Here is a 20,008-nt window from a genome sequence, read left to right as displayed (position 1 = left end):
TGGCAATTATAAAGTCATGTGGGACTTTTGGATGAATGTTAGCATACCAAATGACACTGAAGAAGAAGAGGAGGTGGTGGGGAGCAATGAAGGAGCATCCTCAACATGGGAAGCAAGCAATCCATCCATGGAGCAAGTGGCCTTTTGACTTCCTCAGGTAGAGCTAGTCCTGGCCTGTGTTCCTCTCATTATCTGCTCTGTTTGGAAAAAGAAATATAGGTATTGCATTCAGTACATCTTTAAGGAAATGAGAATAATCTCACCTGAGGCAAGCTTCCATGTTCTCTCTGGCCTCCAAACCACAGCCTCCACCAGCAGCTCATGAGTGAAAACTGCAAACAAGCAAAAACAAAATCGGTTGTTGGCAGGGAACTCTGTAGGAGGTGATGTTTACAAGTATCCATCCTGCTCTCTCACGTGAGATATTCCCTGCCAACAGGTACGGCATCCTCTGCCAACAGGAGGATGAATGGCTATTAATTTCCACAAGCATTCTCTGCTTGGTGTCTAGAGGAGTTTGCTTGCTCGGTTCTGACTGTGAGAACCCTGTGCAGGGACAGCAGCCATAGTGGCCTCTGCCAAGTCATTTCTCCTCTCTGGCCCCCTTTCCTCATCTGTTGGACACAACAATACAGTTTCCTCCTCATCTTCCATGAGTGTCAAAGGAAGAATTTAATTATAAAGCACAACATGTCAAACTCATTTTTATCTCCACTACTTCATTCATTCAACAAACATTTCCTGAGCTTTTACCATGCTCAAGGCTCAGACAGGACTAGGCAAAAAAAAAAAAAAAAAAATGCAATTATGATCACCAACCACAGGAAGCCTAGAGTCTAGGAGGGAAAAGTAGATACCCACATAATTATACCACATAGTAGCAATCATTGTCCTAACGGAATTTTGAAATATCTGTGGAGGACTTATTTCTTGTGGAAGAAATGGGAAGCTCTGTAGTGAAGTGGGATCCGAACTGGATGTGAAGAGATGGAGGGACAATTCTAAGCAAAGCACAGCATAATCAAAGTCTGGGATGCTGGAGAGAGAGCACATGTCGTAAGCAGATCCATTTGCCTGGGACAAGGTTGCAAAAGGTCCAGGAACCAAAAACAAGTCCTTGTCCGGGAACTTCTCATACAAATGACAAGATGTGGTTTAAGATACTGCATAGATTTTTGGAGAAAATTCCTTTTAAAAGTAGCATCTTCTAAAGACGCATAAGTTAATTACTCCTTCTCCATATTATCTTAATAGACTTCTATGACAGCTATTAATGCGTGACCATTCACAGCACCAGAAGCCTGCTTCCTTTCAACCTTGAGGAACAGCCTGGTTATATCTGACTTTGTTTTCTCTGTGATTGGCTAAGCCACTTGTAGTAGGCACCAATCAATGATTTTAGAATACGGAGTGGCAAGGCAGGTTGTAGAACTTAGAATTCCTCAAAGAAGTCACATTTATCACCCAGTTTCCTGGCACACTTTCTTGTCTTATTTAAATACATACACATAATCACAAAAGTATATGCATATATATCAATTATATATTATAAATATAGACCATATCCCATGTGACACCTACACTATTTTAGTGGGTTTTTTTTTTTTTTTGATAACCCAGGATATAAGCTCAGTATCATAGGAAAGCCAAGAGGTATGAAAGCATTCACTACTGGTTAAAAGACACAGCCTCATGCTACTGAAATATGCTTTGGCTGAAACACAGAATTAAAAACTTCCAAAATAACCAACATTTGAATCAGCCAAAATGATTGGAAAGTTCAAGGGAGCTGTTTTATGACATGACTATTTATGGACTTTCTTGCTATCTGGGTGGGTCATGTAAGATGAGAATCCTAAAATACCAGAGCCAGACCTACCATAGAGATGACCTAATCTGGTCTTCCTTTCCTCAGGTGGGAAAACAGACTCACAGAATAATCAATACTATGAGATTGGTATCATTAAGTATTGAAAGTAGGTAAATAATTGAAACCTCCATTATTAATAGTTAATAATATTAAAAAACCCAAAAGATTTCTGTCCTAATTAATTCTACAGAACAAAGAAATGCCTTTTCCATATTTCAATTTGGCAATAATTTCTATACAAATGTCTAATAAGACATTAACGTCATTTAAATATCATCATGTACTATTCCTGGACAGCAACGTGTCATGGAAAAAGCATGGGAGCCCGGTGTTGTAATCTAAATGCTTCCCACATGTATTCCCTTGGTGAAGTTGCATTACTTCTCTAAACTTCAGCTGTTTCATCTGTAAAAAGGGGACACCTTATAACCTCTCATACTTACTGGTTGCAAGGACATAATGACATAGTGGTCCATAATGTATCTTGTGCAGGACCTAATACAGACTGAATAAAAGAGGATTCAGTGGTAGCTACAGGTTCCATAGTGCTTCTTTTCCCTACACTATCCCAAACTAATCTGTGCTGCAACAAGCCCAGAAGTCCCCCCAGCGTGGGTGGCTGCTACTTCCCCCTCCTGCAAATGCCCCTGTGTGCCCTGGGGATACTCAATGCATACTAACCACCAAACCAACAGATGACTCAGAGCCTGGACACAATCCACAGCAGGCTGGGGAGTGAAGGAGCAGCTCCTGGCTCAAAGATTAAGTTATTACTTTTCAAAATTATGGTTTTTTTTTTTTTTCTTTTTTAGCTGCAGTTAACAGGGATCAGTACTGAGAGGAAAGCTGGGGATCTCTCCCTAGGAGATCCAGCTGAGAAGCAGCACCAAGCACAGGCAAGAACTATGTCAAAAAGCAGCTTCCTGCAGGACAGTGGGGCTAGGACAATGATTCCTTCAGGCAGCTGGGCATAGCTGGTTCTCACTTAGAAAAAAACCTGGCAGGTCTGTGCTCCCAGCATGTTCCCCACCTGCTGAGGACTAATCCTGGGTTCTCTCTCTGCTGGCCCAGGGAAAGCTGAAACTCCCCGAGCTTTTAAAGGATTTTATCTCCTCTTTCCAGGAATTCGTCTCAGTCCCTGTGCTTTCTCCGAGGTGCTACAGAGCAGCTGCTACCCAGAGCCCTGCAGCCCAGTTCGCGTTTCCAGCCCACAGGAATAGAGGCGCAGCAGAGCCAGGGTACTACTCCCTCTCGCTCCCCGGGCTTCTGTTTCACAATTAGAAAACCCGTTTGGGGAGCAAAGCAAAAATCACACTTCACTCCCAGCCACACGGTGTCGGGGGCGGAGGAAGCGGGAATTCCTACTTTCGCCATAAATTGTATGCAAATGAGTTCCTTCCCTGGCCGCGAGCCTGAAGTGAGTGCGTCTTTCATGAGCTAACCCTGTTCCGCTGGGAGGGCTGTTCCTTTAATTCGCCAACTGAAAAAGTGGGAAAGGATGTCTGGAGGCGAGGCGTCCCATTACAGGGGAAGGAGCTGGCTATATAAGCCAGCCAAAGCTGGCTGCTCTGGCCACAGCCTGCCTACTGTCACACGCCTCTCCCGCGCAGACACACGCCCCCGCCTCTGGTCGGCACAAAGACAGCGCGGCTGGGGGACACAGTGGGGGCGCGCACGTGGGAACCCCGCTGCTGCTCAAGCCCAGGTATTTCCTCATGAAGCCGGTGCACTCCCGGATCTAGGTCTTTTCCTGCAGGGAGAGGTAAGCCTGTTTAGCCCCCATCACCAAAGATCATTATGATGTACTGTTGGTACTCCTGGTACCACATGCATTGTTGTTTTATTAATTATAAAACTTTTGCTTTGTTTTGGCTGCTAGCAGAAAGCCGGTGTTTGTTGGTTAAGATCGGGTGCACCTTGTCTTCTCTGCCCGTCCTTCTCTGATCTTGCATTTTGGTTTACTTTTTGGAAAGTTTTTGTCCCTTGCCTTTTTGCAGAGGAAAAGTAGTAATTCTCTCTTGAGTCCCTGCCTGCTGACTCACCTGTGAATGACTTGTTTTTTCTTTTGAGTGCTAGGGAAGTAGAGTTTGAAAGTGGAAATTGCTCATGGCCTTACTCCAAGATGGATTATGGGGAGATTGATAGAGGACTGTAGAGAGAACAACAGAATTTTACATCTAAAAGGCTCTTAGAGTTTACAGAGAGTTTTGTACTCACCCTGTGGAAAGAGGTGAGTCGGAGTAGAAGAGACAGAAGCCAGTTCTAGGGCCAGATGAGAAACTGCAGGTGAGAGTGGTGGCACTCCCTTGGGTCCTTAAGGGCAGTCAGCTTCTGGTGGCTGCCTCCTGATTCTCAAGTGGGACTCCTGCATATCTGGGGGACTTACAGCCAGCAGTGTCCCACAGAATCTCTAGAATCACCTCCCCCTCTTCAGACTTCCCCCACAGAACGCCCTGAGGAACTATTTTCCCCAAATCTAGGAAGTCCACCTCCCCTGATGGACTTTGGGACAAACACAGGGGTTCCTGTAACCCGGCATTGCTATAAGAGGATTGAGAACTCAGGTTTTGAAGCCAGAGGATACTTGGACATTTCCATCAGCCCCATACACATGTCTGAGAAAAATATGTAACCTCTGTGGGCCTTAGTTTCCACTTCTCTAAAATGGGAACAATAACTTCGTTGTTATAATGAGAAGAAAAGCAGGGATAAAGAGATTGGCAGCGAGCGCTTGGTAACTGCAAGTTTGGATAACCACTTTCATTGCCAAAAGCTGCCATCACCCCGGACGTTCAAAGGGGCACTTAGCCAATCTTGGATTGTTTTTTGTGTATTCTCCCATCCCCTTCCAGCCCCTGCTTTTTATCTCGCCCAATCTCAGGGTGTCTCTTGCTAGGCTGGCAGGTCGGAGTCTTGGCTGCATTTTATAAGCAGGAGGTTGTGTTGGCACAGGTTGGAAAAAAGGTAGCAGCCCGGGGCTGGATGTGAATGCTGAGTTTCAATTCCAGAATGTCATGAGGTTTTGTGTTTAGGCATTTGCAGATTCTAAAGCTGATGGCTATAAAGTAAGATGCTGATGGGGAGTCTTTGGAAATGTTTTTCGTCCAGAAGGAGAGAGGGACAAGGAGTGCGTTTGAAGAATGAATGCCTCTTTTTCATGTTTTTGTGAACTTTGTGTGTTTATAGAGCTTTCCCATATGTGCTTTAGAAGTGAAAACGGCTGCCCACCCCAGCCTGTTTCCCACCTTGTCCTGAGATGTGGCAAGGCCAAGTTCAGGGCTGAGAAAGAGGTTTATTTAGTCCTAAATAAGCCAGTGGAAAGTTTGCTGGCATTGTGTGCATCAGAGCTGTTTGCAGGACTGGAGAGTTAGTGTGCCTTGGCCCTCTGCGTTTCAGGAAAGTGACCACATATGGGGAAAGAAAGGGGCGCATGAATATTCTTTGGTTTGCTCAGTGTGAACTGGACAAGGACTGAAAGGGGTGTTGCCATTGTCTACAATCATCATTTTTTTTCCCTCTACACTTTGTTTTAAAAAACTTCTCTTCCAAATCTCACATCCTTCTAGCCCCTCCCTCCCCCTCTCAAGAGCTTACCAACCTTCCAGCCCTCGACTTTATCATCCATATAAAGAGGGTGACAATCTACATCTCATAAGGCTCTGGTGACATTCAAATGAAAAAAATACATGACAGACGCTTGGCACAGGAATCGTGTGTAATGAGGGTTCAATAAATGGAAGCTCCTCTTGACTTTCCTGCTTGGGACTTGTTCAGTATTAATGTTTTAAACAATGAGTTTCGAATTTACTTTTAACAATGTAAATGTTCATTAAATGAGTTTGAGGGGGGAACACCCTAGAATTTGACAGGTTCATGTGGACCTCTTTTGATTGAAATGGGGTTAGAGGATCCCAACCTCACCTCCTTGCTCTCACCCTGGAGATGTCACCGGGTCTTGACAAACAGCAAACACAGTCACAAAGCGCACAGCCAGGTGGTGTGCTTTCAGGTTGCAGATCTGTTTCAGCAAGGAATGTGGCCCCCTGCGTCAGCAGCTGTCATGGGAGTAAAAGTGATTCCCCAAATAGGACAGATGACAGGAATAAGTGGGAAGGTTTAAAAGGCTTAACAGAAACTGGCTATTTTAATTAACTTTAAGGATAGCCATAGCTAGATGCATGGTGGCCTTCTTGCTAAGCTATAGGCCCTCTCTGGACACCACCTCACTAAATCCTGATGCAGGTCTCTGAGGCATGGACTATACATATTGGACGAAAGGTGGCTTGGAGAGAAGGGAGACTGAGTCACTTTTCCAGGGTTTTAGAACTCAGAGTGACAGAACTGGATTTCAGACCCAAGTCTCCATGATCACCAGACAAGGGGTACATTCTGAGTGCTTCTACTTCTTGTTCTGCCTTCAGGGAGAAAATACTTCCTTTTTGACTAAATATGCCCCTGCCGGCAGACTGTGGCCACCCATAAATACAGCGGTAGCCTGATCGTATAACCAGAATGGAATTTGGAAAGGGAATTCAAGCTGACAGAATGAAAAGCATACCCCCTTCATCCTCCCTTTCTAAGGCTTATGATGAAGTAAGAACACCTCTTCTCTCCTACCCCTGCATCTCCACAAATGTACAGCCATGCTTTCCTACGGGAAAAATAGCCAAGCTGGCACAGGGCACCAGCCCCTTCACACTGAAGCCACTTCAGTTTGAAAAGTAGAAAGTGTGTTACAAACATCTAGTTGGCTGTAGCTACGCAAACCCTTTGTGATGATAAAACACAGACCTGCCAAAATAGCTACTTGTGAGGGCTGATGATGTGTCACAGATGTAAAAGGGGCGTCTTGTTTCTGATGTCTCATCGAATTCTCACCCTGACGCTGCAAGTTATGGATTACGATCTCCATTTTATGGAATGGATAGAGAAACCGAGGCTCAAGCAAGTTAAGTCTCAGCTGAGGTCTTTCCATAAGTCAGAGGCAGAGTTGGCCTGGAAGCCAAAGTTTCTAACTGAAGCCGTGCTGTTCTTTCTGCTGTGCCACGTGGCTTCCTGGAGTCAGGCAGGCAAGGACTGACCAAGTGCAGAATCTTAAGTGGTGTCTTTCAGTGAATGACCAAGATGGCAGGAAAGCCCCCTACTGGCATTGTCTATTGATTTTACAGAGTAACCTGGCATATATCATCTTTCACTGTGTTCAGAAAAGGTCATGGTAGAGCAACCCTCTGCCTGGAAATAGAAGAGTTCATATTTCAGGCCTGGGGGAGAGAAGACTAAAACCAGAGGTAGCAGTCAGATCATCACTGTTGGTTTCATCCCAGAAAAGCAACACTTCTCCCTGCTGTCTCAGGTGGGACCTCTGACTCATGCACCTTCTCTGAGATCCAGATGAGGAGAACATCTGGTTTTAAAACAGTGGCTTGGGAGACAGATAAAGGAAATACGTGTGCCCAGCCTTGGGGCAGTGAATACCAGGACAACTGGGAAATGGTTGTGAGCTCCATGCCACAAATTCAGCCAGAGCCTCAGAGAGGAAGGTTAAGATTCCAACTCCACTCACTCTTGAGAAGATCCCGGAATCCCCCTGAACCTAATCCTGGACCAGTTCAAACACCATCAACATGTGGGAAATGTTAGATGGTGGCTCCCTTCCAAGGGGAAAACCCCTCAAAGTGTTAAGCACAGTCTTCTGCAAACTCCAGGCAATAATTCCATCCCCCACAAAATACAGCAGTGTCCTGACCTACCGTTAGGGGCAACTCATGCCTTGCGACTTCTCTGTGGAGGAGATAAGGCTCACCCTATGTACAGTCGGTTTTTCAGGTTTGCCTTAAGCCTAGATTTCTTGGTTCTGTCTGCTTCCCCTTTTCTCATATTTCTTCCACTTTAGCATCCACCTCGTGTTCTGCACTGTCATGGATCTCTTATCTTCATCATGGAGGGAAAGCGAAGTGCCCCTGTTGAAAGCAGACTGTAACACTAGAAATGTGTATTTCTAGTTTATTTGTAAATGGAGGTTTAAAAAATTATTTCATGGGCTGGGTTGTGGCTCAGTGGCACAGCACTTGCCTCGTACAGGTGAGGCACTGGGTTTGATCCTCAGCACCACATGAAAATGAATAAATAAAATACAGATATTGTGAAAAAAGTATAAAAAAATTATTTCATGCCAACTTGTCTCAGATTGAAAGTTCCTGAGGTTCAGAGGTTCTTGATTATGTAGCCATCAAAATTTGATGGACTTTTAATCCTCCGCAAATACCCTCTGCCATAAGCTCTGCAAGCAGACAGCTTTGCTTCAGAATTAGCCGCAGATCACCTCTTACCCTAAAGGAGGTGAGCTGGCTTCTGCTAACTTCTATAGGCATGTGTCCAGCATGTTCTTCCAGGAGCAGCCTAGGGGATAACCGTAAAGCTAACATTTATTGAGGACTCCACAGGCATGATGCCATTTGATCACCAGCCATTGTTTTTAGTAGCACTGCTCCCCATTCAGATATGGGGAGCCTGGGGCTGAAAAAGTTTAAGCAGTTTTTCCAACACCATGCAGATAAGCAATTGGTAGATCCCAAAGTCAAATCCAGCTCCAAGATCCTGGAGAGTGATAACAACTGTTAGAATCAGCAAGTCATGCTCAGGGCCATTATTCTCATGCCTGTTGGAGTCTGTTCTCCCCAAAGCCTGCTGGCGGGTACCTGGCCCTTGTAACTTACTATTGATGAAACTCTCTGCTATCCCCCAAGGAAACGGAACAGAAACATCACAGTACTGCTTGACTTCCCAACGTCCTTTTGTACACTGCCTTTTGACTTTTTTATGGTTTATGAGGCGTCTTCACCTGTGAGGTCTCTTTTTAACTCTTTATTGACTGACTGATTGATTGATTTAGGGATTGAACCTAGGACTTCCTGTCTGCCAGGAAGGCACTCCACCATTGAGCTATATCTCAGCCTGCAAGGTCTGTTTTTCACAAAGATACTCATGGATTTACAAATTTATATGCTTCTCTACAGATATTCCCCGTACTTAGCTATTAATTTACAGATACAGTAACTGAGGCCTCGAAAGGTGGTTCACTTGCATAAAGTTGAAAATGGTGGCTTTGTGGTCCTCCCAAATGGTGCTTCTCTCGCTGTGCCTCATGGATACTAGGGAATTATTCCCATTTCCCAGGTTAAAAAAAAAAAGATTGGTGACAATCAGCTAATGCTAGAGATATATTTACATTTTTAAAGGGTAGATAGAGAGGGTAATGCTTAAACCATTGAACTTCTCATGGTGGATGTCAGGCAAAGGGATACTCCAGAGGAGAAGAAGAACTCAAATTTTACTACCCAGAGAGTATATAGAAGGGTAGGTCATACATGGTAGGTTAAAAACAATGACAGAGATATGACCAATGAGTAAAACTTATTGAATATTTTGTTGAAGGCTCTAAGCCTACAGATGCAGCTCAGGGAAACCCTGGCAATCAGCAGTGTGTGAGGGAACTGTGATGCACATACAGTGCCACGTGAGTGCATGTGGCCTCACTTGCAGAAGCAACACATCGAAGCCAGAAGGAGAGATCCCAAAACTCCAGTGGATCCCCTGACAACAAGAGACCCTTGGGAACATGGTGTCCAGTATAGTCATCAAGATACAAAATAATGTATTTTTTAAAAAGATGAGTGTGTTCGGAGAATGAAACCATGACTTTCCACCTGGGAAAGAGAGAGTCTGGTGGAGGTAAAGGTCTATGGAGCTTTGGTTCAATAGAGGGAATCCACCTCTGGAGAGCTTGGAAAACCAAAAAGAGGTCCAATGAAGTTGGGTGCACCAGACCCCAGAGGAACAAAGTCCCCAGAGGAAGTGGCCATCTCTCAACTCTCTGAGATGCTATGGGTCTTAGATGGTCACTTAGAAGTAGCTTCATGCAGAGACATTACAAAAGAGTTCTCACATAAAGATGGGAGATATATATATATATATATATATATATATATATATATATATATATATAATATACAAATACACATATACACATAAATCATAAATTTATATATATTTATAAATTTAAATTTATATACATAATATATATACATAAATTTATATATAAAAATATACATATTTGTGTATATGTATGTATATATATATATATACACATATATATATTTAGAGAATGTTGGAACTAAATGGGCTTATGGGCAGCCTCTAAGCCAGGAATTTGCAGGCAGAATTCAGAAATCCCCCCAGAAGTGATTGGTGATGTAGAAGCATAGCAGGGGCCTCAACTTTATTTCAACTGAAGTTCCTCCATTTTTATCTGTTTTGTACATTGAGCTTCCTCATGAAATTTCATTTGGTGGAAGGATTTTGTGGCCAAAAAAAAAAAAATGTTTTTACAAAGTGCTGGCCCAGTTTAACGTCCTTCTTTTAAAAATGGTGAAACTGAGACATGGAGAAGGGAAAGATCTTGTGCCAGTTGGCATCAGGGTCAGGGTGGAATCCTAGGTCTTCTGACTCTTGCTCTTGGAAGCCAGGGACAATATAAAAAGCTGCAGAACTAATACATTCTCTTAGAAAAGATAAATGAACGGTCCTATTCTCTAAGCAGCCTTAGCTCACATGGACTGGCCAAGGATAACTAATAATTCTGTATTAGTTATTTATTGTTACATAATAAATTATCGCAAAATTTAGTGGCTTAGAACAACACACACATACTATCTCATGGCTTCTGTTGTTCAAGAATCTGAGCACGGCTTAACTGGATGTTCTGCTCTTGGCTACCGTCACAGTGCTGGCCGTGGTTCAGGTCCCATCTGAAGGCTCAAGTGGAGAATGATGAACTTCCAGGCTCACATATGTAGTTGTTGGCTTGACTCAATTCCTCAAGGTCTATTAGACTGAGGGCCTCACTTCCTTGCTGCCTATAGGTCTGAGACCACCCTCAGTTCCTTGCCACGTGGGCCTCTTTCAACAAGGCCATTAATTTCATCAAAGCCAATAAGAAAGAAAAAAGAGAGAGAGAATGTGTGCTAGCAAGAAGGGCATCACATTCTTTTGAAACCTAATCAGGAAGGTGACATTCTATCAACTTAATCTTATGCTGTTGGCAACAAACAAGTCATTAGGCCATACCACAGTCAAGAGAAGGTGATTACATAGATATGGGACTATCAGGAAGCAGTTATCTATGGGGCCATTCTTACCTGCCTGCCATGGCTCTGACACTCTAATGTCACCAATATTCTGGCAACCACTTATCAGTGACAATTTCACTGGATCTGTCGGTACTTCTGCTGATGTATAATCAATAATTATGGCAGCCACTGAGCAGACTGTTTTTGATTTCTCCATCTCTATATATGAGTGCTTTGCATCGATGTCATAGTTCATTAGGTATCCCTGATTTCTTTTGAATGTTATCGCAGGGCAAGGTCCCCCCAAGGAAATGACTCCAAATATATTTAACGTAAAGGCAAGACATTCAAGGCAACAAAAGTTGTCCTTCTCCAGTAGGTACAATGAAGTCTAAAACCTCAAAGCCAATTCCTTTTCCTTGACCACTCCCCATATGCAAAATTTTGTAGATCTTGCTGCCTTGACAAGTGCATCAGTTCACAGCCTCCCCAGCCCATCCATTCTCACCTCCAAGGTCAGCCCCTGGCATTGCCCCAGGGGGCCACTGAAGCAGCTTCCTTTTTGTAGGTCACAGTGACGCCCCTTTAATCTCCCCTCAGCCTTGGCCTAGGAAGTCGATGATATTTCTAAACCGAAAGATTTCCACATGCTTCTTTTCTGCCCATGAGAAAAATTCAGATCCCTAGCCTGGCATGCTAGGTTTTCCATGACCTGAACCCTGGTCTCCAAACAGACTGTTCTAGTCTGATTTTACTCTGTTGTGACTAAAAGACCCGACCAGAACAATTGTAGGAGAGGAAGAGTTTATTTGGGGCCTCGCGGTTTCAGAGGTCTCAGTTCATAGGCAGCTGGCTCCATTCCTCAGGGCTCAGGGTGAGCCTGAACATCATGTCAGAAGAGTGTGGTGAAGGGAAGCAGCTCACATGATTATCAGACATGAGAGAGAGAGAGAGAGAGAGAGAGAGAGAGAGAGAGAGAGAGAGAGACTGTCTCTGCTCACCAGATACAAAATATATACTCCAGAGTCACACCCCAGGGACCTGCCTCCTCCAGCCACACCCCACCTACCCTCAGCTACCACTCAGTTAATCCCATCAGGGAATTAATTCACTGATAGTGTCAAGCATTTCATAAACCAATCAGTTCTCTTCTAAACCTTCTTGCACTGTCTCACACATGAGCTTTTGGGGGATACCTAATATCTAAACCATAACACAGACCCCATTGTTCAATTTTCCACACCAACTGTTTTATGCTTTTCATGTCCTTGCAAATACCATTTCCTCTTGCCGAGAATGCCCTTCTCTAAATTTTTCACCTACTCGTATTATCCTTTCAACCTCAGTTCAGGTACCACCTCCTCCAGGTAGGTTAGATACCCCTCTCCTGCCATCCCACTCCACCCCATGGTTTTCCACATCATCCTCATTATTGTCCTGGAATTGCCTGTCCACTCATAGGTCAACCCTTCCCGACAGAACTTTTCTGGTTTATTTGAAACTAAGCACAACTTGAATAAAATTGATCTTCAGCAACCAGCAGGAGCTATCACTGTGTCCCGAATGTGGACACCCCCTTTCTCTCCAGTGTTTATTCAGAAAGCCCAGAGCTTGAAGCTGTTTTTAATGCTTCACCCTCTGGGCTTGCAAGTATGTAGAGGGATGGCATAACATATGACAGAAGAAAGCCAATCCAGCCTTGGGACAGGAAAGGGTCTCAGAACAGAGACTTCAAGGAATGTCCTGACTTTCAGAGGTGGCTTCCAGGATGAAAGCATGCATTGCTTGGGATTTGGAAAAACCAGTACCAAGGACAGAGGAGGCCTGTCTGGGAATTTAAGGCTGAGTCACTAGAGGTGGCTGAATAGCTGAGGCTATAACAAGGCTCAGTCAACAAGTAGTGGGAGGAATGAATGGGCTCAGGGAATGGATGGGGACAGAGAGCATTCTATCTCGGACACAGAGAAATTCACAGCCAATGGAGAGGAATGAATGATGGTTAAGAGTATGAATGTGGCACAAGAAAGCTCTGGGTTCCAAAGATATTTGCTTGCTGGGTGATCTTGGCCGGGTTAGTTAACTTCTCCATGCTCCATTTTCCTCAAATAAGGCCAATGATAGCACCTATTTCACAAGGTCATTGTGATGGTTGAATGGCATAGCGCAAGTCCATTGTTTAGCACAAAACTCACAAACCTTCATATGGAAGATTGGTGGCCATCATTGCTGTGGTTACTCATCATTGAAATTGTTCTTGGTGATAAGACCCCACTAGAGAAGCTGTTCTCAACAGCGTGTCCTGTGAGAGAGCATTCTCATGAGGTATACCTGAAAGAGTGTTCTCAGGCCAAATGACTTGGGAGAACACTTGACACTATCCTGCTCTTGGAAACTCAGCTCATATGTCCCTTCAAAATATAGTTCCAAGGGCTGATGTTACACTAGAAAACGAGACAGGAAAGTTCCTTTATTCGCAAAGCTAATATTAGGGGGCGTGGCCCAGTCCACACAGGCTTCTAAAACAAATACCACACAACCCGAGTGGCTTAAAAACAGCAGGAATCCATTGCTCCCAGTTCTGGAGGCTGTGAAGGCTACAGATAAAATGCCTGGGGGAGTCCACTCTCTGGTTCATAGGTAGAACCTTCCAGGTGTGTCCTCACATGGCAGAAGGGGCAAGGAAACTCTCTGGGGCCTCTTTTATAAGAGCACTAATTAATCCCATTCATGAAGGCCTTACCCTTATGACTCAATTACTTCCCCAAGTTTCTACCAGCTAATACTGTCACATTGGTAATTAGGTTTCAGCATATGAATTTTTGTAGGTACATAAATATTCAGATTGTCACATGGGGGAAGATAGACAAGATAAAGGAATCAAACTTATGGTTCCATTTCAAGAGGCTAAGAAGAAATGTCAAACAAGGTAAGAGAACAGTGTTTGGTGGAGTGTCAGTGGTGCTCTTTCAGATACAGTGGGACTTGGAAGTGTCTGAATGAAATGGGGAATGAGCTCTGTAGACAATGACTAGGAGTTTGGATTTTATTTTGTGGTGTGATTGAAAGACAATGGAAGTCTTGGGGAAGTAGAGTGCATGACCTGAGAAATCCTGCAGCAATTAATTTGTTCAACTTTGATGAAGCCAGTATCCCTGCACTGATATGACCATGGATACCCTTCGGACACCTATCTGACCACAGATACTCTCAGGACACTTTATGACCACAGATACCTTCAGGACACTTGCCTGTAAATATCTTGAAACGTAGCCTGGGCAACCCTACCATGAAGTCCAGGGTCATGAGTTTTAAAGGGTCTATAAACCTGTTCTCACTCATCTAAATCTACAGTAAACAGCCAAACCACTTGAGCCCAAACAGGCATGCCCAGGGCAGGAAAACCAAACTCTAGACGTGGAGACTCACTGGGTATCATCCTAATTAGCAACTCCCTTTGGCTAAGATAATCAGTGAGCACAGCCAGACCTAGGCAGATCCTCAAACTCCTTCTGGGCCAAAGGAAATTTGCCAACATCTGCCCAGAAGCTAATAAGCATTTGCAAACAATACACCTTGGCTTATATGTTCTCCAGAGAGGAAGTGTATAAAATAAGATCCAGCCAGAAGTTTGGAAGAAAGACACAGGTCATATGACAGCCTCCAGATTGCTGCTGGAGGTCTAGGAATTGAAATGTGAAGGTGAACCTCTTGGACTCTGATCTGTTTATTAAGCAGTGCAAATTTAAAGTTTTCACTTTACAGGAACTGAAGGAAGTTGCTTGAGGGGTCAGCTCGGTGTAGTTGAAAGCACACATTCGAGAGCCACATAAGCCAGTTGCTAAACCTCCCTGAGGCGCATTTTCATCTCCAAACAGGTATAGCAATAACTATCTCACTGGTTTGTCATGACAAATGATAGCAAGAACAAATAGCATTTAGTGTAAGGTTTGGCACAAAACAGATATAACTATATAATAGGCACTCGATAGCATGTTTGTTTCCTTCTTATCCAGTTCAGTTTATATTTGGGTTTAGAATAGTAGTATTTATCAAATAACAATAGGATGTCAGCAAACTATGAAGAGGTAGCCTATTTTTGTAAATAAAGTTTTACTGAAATGTAGCCATGCTCACTAATTTGCATATTATCCATAGCTGTTTTATCTATAGTAATAGAATAGTCGTGACAGAGATCATCTGACCCCAGAGCTTAGCATATTTATTCTCTGGTCCTTCAAGAAAATGTTTACTGGCCACTGCTGGTCAGCATAGTAATTTTTTATATATATAATTTCCAGTCACCATAACCAAGCAAGGTCTACATTATTATATAAACAGATTGAAGCTGAAACAAAGGTTCATCTAGTAAGTCCCCTCTCCAACAACATGATGCCAAACTCTATGCCTGGAGGAAGCTTAGAAGAATGACAAGAGAATTGGGTTGTTTGATTCATTCTCAATTCATTCTTAAAAAATCATCTGATTTTTTCCTCTGGATAAATTTCTTGACTTTCCTGCCGTACGCTGAACTCAGTGATTCCATCTAGAAGGAACCATCTCCCTTTTCCTTACTTCATGTTTGGACATGTAAATCCTTCCTTTCAAAAATGGAAGTGATAGTTTTCAGATTTGCTGAAATACTCTCAGACTTGACTGATATCTTAGAGGCTATATATATATTTTTTTTTTAGATATAAGATCTGATTTTCCAAAAAGGACAGATTTTTAATCTCTCTGTCTGCTGCTTCTCACTTTCCCTTCCTCCGGGTTATTAACCTCACTAGGCCAGACTGAAGGAGAGCAGCTGTTCTCTGGGGGCTTTCAAGATTTACCCAAGACAGATATTTTAGTACTTGATCTTGTGCCCTCCTCCCCAGTTTAAAACTGTACATAAAATTGTTGCATGCACCCCAGCTTCCCATCTCCACCCTCCACACTGTCCCATGTTAGGAATGCATCAACTTTATTTACATTAATGAAATTGAGTTTCCCTCTGATAGTTATTACATAAATATTAATTATTTAAATCAAAAAATGACTCGCACTTCAAAGACAACTTGGTGTAGCAGAAAGAGCTTAGGGTTTGGAAGTATGAAACTGGGTTCTTAATTCTTCTTCAAGTGATTACTGGCTGGGAAACCTATTTAACCTTCTGTAGCCTACAGTCCTTGTACGAGAAAAGTACAAGCAGCGTCCCCTGAGGCATGGAGTTGGCACTGTGATAAAATGGCATCTGTGAAGTACCAGGCACAGAATAAATGCTAGCTTATTTTCCTCACTCTTTGTTTAAACTTTTTTTTTTAGGGGGTGGGTACCAGGGATTGAACTCAGGAGCACTCAATTACTGAGGCACATCCCCAGCCCAATTTTGTATTTTATTAGAGACAGGGTCTCCCTGGTTGCTACGTGCCTCGCTGTAGCTGAGGTTGGCTTTGAATTCACGATCCTCCTGTCTCAGCCTCCTGAGCTACTGGGATTTTAGGCCTATGCCACCGTACCCAGCTTGGTTTAAACTTTTGGAGATCATCCAGCCTAAGGATTCACACTTTATCAAAGTTGGGTCAAACATAGGTATATCTTCATGATTTCTGTCTCATCCACTGGGAAATGAAAGGAGAAAGGGTCTAGGATTTGTTCTACCCCAGCACTTCCCATTATGTGCTGCTAAACCTAATCTGTGATGTACTTAGACACAAAATAATTGAATGAGTTTGAGAAACACTACATAAACTGTCCCCTTTTTAGAGATTTCCATGAACAGGGACACTTAAAAGACCCTGGAAAATCCTGAAGAAAACAAAGCTGGGTAATTTGTTTGGCTTAAAATAACATTTGGTTTTCAAATAGCATTTTCCAAACATGTTTAATTAGGAAATCCTTTTTCCCCCGAATTAATACCTCTCAACATGTTGTAGATTACACTTCAGAAAATGCCGCTTAGAGTTACACAGTTAAATTAAGCCCAAGTCAAGGATTAGATGTATCTCTCTTTTTCAGGCCCTTGCGCTGTTTTTCCTGCACCGTCTGTAAATCATAAAGATTTCCATTGCTAGTAGTTATTCAGGACCCCAACGCTGGTCCTTTTGAAGTCAGTCCTTTGAACTCAGTCATGCAAACCAGTCTTTGACATTATTAAAATGCTGCAGTAACGCTGATGGTTAAGAACGCAGTCTCTAGCCAGTGAGTCAGTCCACTGAGTGAAATCCCTGCTCTCCCGTTCTAGCTGTGTAACCTGGAGCCCTCTGAGCCTCTGTTTCCTCATCTTTCAGCAAAAGACCTCAGAGGTCCTGGAGAAGCATCAGTTAGATAATCCACATAAGGCACATGAAACACCAGATGTGCTTAATCAATGTGAGTTATTATTGTCGCATTGAAATGATCCCCTTTTGAGAAAGAAAAAGTAGACAATGAAAGTATATTTGAAATCATACAAATCAATTCCTGGAGAAGTTTTAGCTGTCCCTGAGAGTCCATGTTCCTGCTAACAGTCTTAGAGGCCTATTTTCATTTCAGGAGTTATCAACTCAATCCAGGAGTCTCCACTTCTATCAAGTTCTACCAACTTTACTGAACTTGATTCCTGCAGGCTTTTGTAATTGTCCAAGCTTCCATCTGGCTCCCTCTGAGGTACATCTTGGTCAAGCAGAATTCCATGCATCTAAATATCAGCGAGTTGGGTAGGAAAAGAGTTCCAAACCTTTCTAGTCCTGCTATGCCAAATATTTGACGCATACATCCACCCTCCCCAGCTCCTACGTTGAGCTGTGTCTGTAACCTGTCCTTCCCAGATAAATCTCTTTAACTTCTTAACCTTGGCTCAAGCACTTGAGAACCTCTTTCCCAAGACGTGTGAAAGAGCCAACTAGATTTCTTAAAATACTGGATGAAGGACAAAATGGAAGAGGTCATTGTTCCATTGGGAAATGCACTCAAATCTATTTTTGAAACATTTTTTTCAGAATTTTCCAGGAATCTATATAGTTGCCACTGGGTCAGACCCACTTTTTGTTTTCTTTTCTGTCCAGGCAAGAAATAGAAAAGAGAAAGCAAGTGCTCTGCAGCAGTTTTACTTCAAAAATTAAAACCAGACCTTACCGGGGCCGTTTGTGGTCTGAATGTATCAATGGATCTAGTCATATTTCATCTGAGCTTTTCTTAGGTACACTAAACCACAAATATGAATCTCATTATTGTGTCTAGATGGAAATATTTTATGGATTAAGATTTGTGGATTTAATTTGGTTGGTAAGGAAACTTCGGTTCAAGGAGTACGAGGGAGGGAGTCCCATAGCTTCACCAAGGCTCAGGCCAAACAATGTAGGAAAGACACATTCAATATTTGGGGAGTTTTGTACTTAATATTAGCTATTTGGCTTGAATCTAAAGTGACACCCAAATTAAGTTTGATAGAAATATTGCCAAGTTAACAATAATACATGGGTCACTAGGACCGAAGATGATCTAGAATTGAGCCGAACGTTGCTTATTCTACGGGAGAACTGGAGACAATGAGCAGATGTCCCTTGCCCAAGGTCACACAATGAGTGGTTAGCAGAACTGGCTCAGCGTTCCTCTTCCTGTTCTTCAACTGGTTGCCCTTTCCACTGCGTGGTCCCATAAGAGCCAAGATTCTCCAAGAAGTTAAGATACATAGTAAAGACCAAAATTCAGGAGAGAGGCCTAAACTTAATGAACAAGAGATACTGCGATAAAATTGGAAAGGTTACTAGTGATAAGCCAAGAAGCTTCCTTCATACCCAAACTGATTGTGTCAAGGCCTGGCTAGTCCACCTCCTGCTAGTGGAGCTTACTTTGGTCATACAGAAAGCTTGTTTCCAAGTGAAGCTCTGGGCTCCCAGGAGTTCCTGGGGGATTGACTAGATCTCATGGAAAGGAGGGAGGCCTGTCTTGGTAACTCCTGCAGAAATGAGCCAACTATAGAATTGAGGCTGTGATGAATTCCTTGATACATCTTGCCTTTAAAGAGATCACAGAGCCAATTACACTAGTTCCATCAGGAAAATGAAAGCATTTGTTCATTCTTTAATTCTACAAATCCAAGAACCTGGTATGTTTAGGTTTGAACCAAGAAATATTTTTAGCAACTGCATTTTGTGACTCTGCAGGAAGAAATTATAAGCTCTGTTGTTATAGAGGATACATTTGTCTTCTCCTTTTTTGTGCCATTAACTTAGGGCCTGGCATATGGCAGGTATTTAATAAATATGTACATTGCAGTTGAAAAAACCTTATTGTGGAGTTGGGATCAGAGTTGACATTTTACAGATAGAAAAGATGGGATGGATGGGTGGATGGAGGAGCACTGAAGTGAAAACCCACCAGCACCAAGAAGTCTGGAAATCTCTTAACACACATGCTCGCCAGGTTCCTACCCCTGATATTTCTCTCTGGAGACCCTTGCAGTGACCTCAGGCTAAGAATTAGTGGAAAACTTTCATGTACATTTTTTAAATGTTTTTTCCCAGTTTTACTGAGTGATAATAGACAAATAAGGGCAAGTAACATAATGATCTGATATTCATAATACATTGTAAAATGGTTACCAGATTCAAATGATTAACACATGCATCATTTCACACCTGTGTGTGTGTGTCTGTGTGTGTGTGTGTGTGTGTGTGTGGAAAGATTACTGAAAATCTATTGTCTTAGCAGATTTTTTTTTAAAATGACTGGTGACATTTTATTTTTTAAAATTTATAAAAAAATTTTTAGTTGTAGAAGGACAGCATACATTTATTTTGTTTATTTGTATGTGGTGCTGAGGATCAAACCCAGTGCCTCACACATGCTAGGTAAGCACTGTGCCACTGAGCTACAGTCCCAGCCCTTTAGCAGACATTGTAATGTTTTTATTAGTGCACTATAATTATATGTAATAGTGGAGTCTGTTGTGACATATTCAGACAAATACATGACAAAATTTGCTTCAATTTGTTCCCTAGAACCTACCTAGCTTAGTCTCTGGGTTGTGATATGCACCTGTGTTTGG

At 42.8% G+C, this 20,008-nt stretch overlaps 1 protein-coding gene across 7 annotated transcripts in view; it reads left to right on the top strand.

The window, feature by feature from the left end:
* The first annotated feature begins 3,381 nt into the window (after positions 1 to 3,381).
* The window catches only part of Tnc (tenascin C), an 85,769-nt gene continuing 69,142 nt past the window's right edge, over positions 3,382 to 20,008 (top strand). For 2 of the 7 annotated variants that reach the window (XM_046451820.2, XM_046451819.2), the window contains exon 1: positions 3,384 to 3,632. The gene's annotated coding sequence lies outside the window, so the exon portion shown is untranslated. Of the gene's footprint in view, positions 3,633 to 20,008 lie in introns of all 7 variants that reach the window. The other 5 variants (XM_046451822.2, XM_046451821.2, XM_046451817.2 and 2 more) reach the window with 4 other exon arrangements.

The sequence above is a fragment of the Marmota monax genome, unplaced genomic scaffold (genome assembly GCF_021218885.2).
Source record: "Marmota monax isolate L192 unplaced genomic scaffold, Marmota_monax_Labrador192_F-V1.1 WCK01_AAM20220418_F8-fsc00020, whole genome shotgun sequence".
Lineage (NCBI taxonomy): Eukaryota > Metazoa > Chordata > Mammalia > Rodentia > Sciuridae > Marmota > Marmota monax.
Note: the sequence above shows the minus strand (reverse complement) of the source record. Positions and strands in the feature narration are given on the sequence as shown.